We start from the raw sequence: 4410 nt of genomic DNA, 5'->3' as shown, positions 1-4410 counted from the left end.
GGTAGAAAATTACTTATAAAATAAGTTCAGGGGGGTAATAGGACCTTAGTATAGTATAAGTGTGTCTCTGGGATTTCGGGCATAGGTTGAGGGGGTACTTGTGCATTATCCTTATATTATTATAAGTGGGAAGCTCCTAACCTCAAAGTTGCATTACCATTTTACCCTTATTTTACCTCTAAAATAAATTAATATTAATATCTATTTAATTAATTAAATATTAAGTAAAAGTTATATTTAGATTCATGCATCAAATAAGATCTTAATGCATCATATATTCATGTACTAATTAAATGTAGATAATGAAGAGTCTAATAACCTTTCAATTTTAATTTGTCAGATAAGTGGGGGTAATGAAGAGCCTATCAAACACAGTCACACCACATTATTTATATTCCTTGTGTTATTCAAGTTTGTAATCATCTTGCATTCTACAGTAGGTTAGTCTACATAGCTTGTAAAATTTTCATTACTAGTTTGTAATTATAAGAATTCTTACTATTTTATTTATTTGTATTCTTTAAAATTTCATGTATATCCATCTTATTTTTGTTGAGAAATATGTAAATTATGATAGTTACAAGATGAATATACTCCAGTATGAAGTTGTAAGTAAATATTTATTTTTCATATCTCCATCATTTTGAGTTTTTAAATATAACTTCGTAGTTGATTACTGTATTTTTGTATTCAACATTTCTTCTATTTTTAGGATATATATAGTAAAGCTAATCACATTTTGTATTTATCATTAATTATNGTGTCCAAGATATATGCACACACTACGATTCAGACTCGTGTCCATTGCTCCGTACATATCTAACATAAAAACATCCCCGCAATCGTTGTAAACGGTTACATAGGATTCTCATCATTTACCTAAGTCAACGCACCATATCTCCCAGGTGGAATAGGCACACGTACAACTGCTGCAACCTCATTTTTTGCATTAAATGCTAGCACACCATGTTTTACTAATCATATATTATTATAAGTGGGAAGCTCCTAACCTCAAAGTTGAATTAACTTTTTGTCCTTATCTTTTCTCTAAAATAAATTAATATTAACATATATTTAATCAATTGAATATTAAGTAATAGTCATAGTATATTTGAATTAATGCATCAAACAGGATCTTAATGCATCATATATTCATGTACTAATTAAATATAGGTAATGAAGAGTCTTATAACCTTTCAATTTTAATTTGTAAGATAAGCAGGGGCAATGAAAAGTCTATTAAACACACTCACACCGTAGAATAGGTACTACATCAGTTGTAAAATTTTCATTACCAGTTTGTAATTGTAAGAATTTTACTATTTTATTTATTCGTATTCTTTAAAATTTCATGTATATTCATCTTCTTTTTGCCGAGAAATATGTAAATTATGATAGTTACAAGATGAATATACTACAATATATATGAAGTTGTAAGTAAATTTTTATTTTTAATATCTCCATCGTTTTGAGTTTTTAAATATAACTTCGTAATTGACTACTGTTTTTTGTGTTCATCCTTTCTTCTATCTTTAGAATATATAGTAAATCTAATCTCATTTGTATTTATTATTAATTATTTTGAGGGTGAATATGTTAACTCCCAAAGAATAATAATTATGTCTTCTTCATTCTTTGAAAATCATTTATCTTTTTAAAATAACACATTTGTACTTTTTCCTTTTTATATCTCATCTCAAATGTTTTAAAAAATCATGTACTTAACTGTTACATTCATATTTAATTTATATATATATATATATACATATATATCCTTTAATATATAGTTCAAGAAATATAACATATTCATGCCTTCTTTTCTGTTTGTCTTATTTATTATTGTTATATGGTTATAGTTTTTTATACATATCATATGTTCGTCTAGAGTAAGTCATGTTTTGTCTAGAGTAAGTCTTACTTTTAACAAAATGTAATTTAATTAGTATGAAAATATATATTTTTGTCTATATATTTTAATGTAATGTCTTTATTTACTTTGTTTTTTTCGTTTGAAATTGTAATTTTTCTATAAATTAGATGGTATACCGCCCAAATATTTTGTAATATTTTTCTTTATACGTATCTTTTTTTGTAGACAATTTCTTTTTTGTTTATTAAAACTTATGTTTAGTAATTAAAATATATTAATTCCTCTGATAAAATAAAATGTTTATTTTTCATGAAGTATTTAATATATCAAACCTCCAACATCTAACATAAGATTTTCATGTTATATTTTATGCAGAGTTGTATTCTTATGTTAAACTTACATAAGAAAGGACTTAGATTTGAACTAAGCTATATAAATTAAAATTTTCTAATATCAATTAGGGGACAAACGTGCGATGCACGTTCCGAGAACTAGTATTACTATAAGCATGAACAAAAAGAAAGTTGGACGTTGATTTATGATTTTTCCCTTCTATAAATTAAATTGTTAAAAAAAATTTAAATATTTAATTGTATAAGTTTAATTGATATGTTAATGACTTTTAGACTTCCTAAAATTAATTGTTAATTAAGTATCTAATTTATTAATATTTAGTATCTATAATCCATATTTATATAATAATTATGTATATAAAAAAAAGTTATCTACCTAAATTGCTATACTTTTCCTCTTCTCATAAATTTTTCCTTAACCCCTGTAATAAATAATATAATTTTTGTGGATAAAGTATTATTCTTTATGATAAATAATGACATTTAATACTTTAAAGGGTACAAATTCGCAAAATGGAGACAAACACATTGATAATGTCCTCTTGGTTATTATTAAAGAATGTGCTTCCTTCATAAATTTAAATTTATTGATGCTTAATCACGTGATAAGAACTTTAGTTGTTCTTTCTACATGGTTTGCTTCACTTTAATTTTCGTTTTCCCATTCTTCATTTATTTATTATTATTTTCTAATTACTTATTCAACTTTTATACTCTTAACTCTCATTTTTTCATATTCATAACCTCCAAATATTTAAACTAAAACTTTAAGATATCTTTTGATATCCCTTCTATTCTATCTATATAAATTCAACATTTCATGAAACCTCTACCAAAATTATTAGACTATTATTTATATTCTATAGTTAAAGTAGACGAAGAAGACTCTTGAATTTTGTTAGGAAATGGAAGGAGTCGAAAAGAACTCAAAGAGTTATATACTAATTTTGTACTTATTTTTTCATCTATATATACATCAGTCTTATGAGAATAATGTCCACATTGTATTTTTCTTAACTCTGTTTCTTTTTGTCTTTTTTTTGTCTATTAGACTTCTTAATTTAGTTTTCTATGAATGTTTTATTGTCGTCAGTCTTTATTTTTATTTTATAATTTTGCATTTTATTATTCATTACAATATATATATTATATTGAATAATAAAATGCAAAATTACAAAATAAAAATAAAGACTTACGACAATAAAACATTCATACAAAACTAAATTAAGAAGTCTAATAGACAAAAAAAAGACAAAAAGAAACAGAGTTAGGAAAAATACAATGTGGACATTATTCTCATAAGACTGATGTATATATAGATGAAAAAATAAGTACAAAATTAGTATATAACTCTTTGAGTTCTTTTCGACTCCTTCCATTTCCTAACAAAATTCAAGAGTCTTCTTCGTCTACTTTAACTATAGAATATAAATNTATATATATATATATATAAAAGTGGGAAGCCCCTTAGCTCAAAGTTAAATTACGAATTTGCCCTTCACTTGAACAGTATTTGAATATATATAACATTATATGAAATTAAGAACATAATATTTTAATTTTTAATTATCTGAAAAATAAATTTACATTTCAATTACAATAATTAGGATAATTGAAAAAACAACAATATGAAACTTAAATTTAAATAACCATAATTAGGTAAGCGAAAAGACAATTGAAAGTAATAAATATTTTTCCAAGTGAATAATGACTTTCTTCACATAAATAAAGAAACTATGTTTCATCTTTAAGTAAAACATTTCATCTTCATATACATTTCAAAAGGCATGGAAGATATAGGAACACCATTTTAGTTAAGAAACCGAAGACTCTAAGACAATCATATGAAGTGTGGTGCCTGCAGTGATTTCTCGACAGCGACAACGGTGAGGAACTGATTTTGTGTTCCTAGAAATGTCATAGTCCCCTTGCATCCATGCCCTTCATCAATTTTTTTTTGAAATTGGAAGGTTTCAAATTTTTAACATTATTTCTTTGTTGTTTTCTTAAAACGCTGCCCCCCGTATATATAATATATATATACCATGAAACTTTACTCATTCTAACTTCTCTATACAAATTCGCAGGAAACACACGTGCGAAGTACGTGCTCAGAAACTAGTTATATACATACATATATATATATACATACATATATATATATACATACATATATATATATATATA

This window comes from Solanum pennellii, chromosome 12 (assembly GCF_001406875.1).
Source record: "Solanum pennellii chromosome 12, SPENNV200".
In the NCBI taxonomy this organism is placed as follows: domain Eukaryota; kingdom Viridiplantae; phylum Streptophyta; class Magnoliopsida; order Solanales; family Solanaceae; genus Solanum; species Solanum pennellii.
This window is presented reverse-complemented; position numbering follows the sequence as displayed.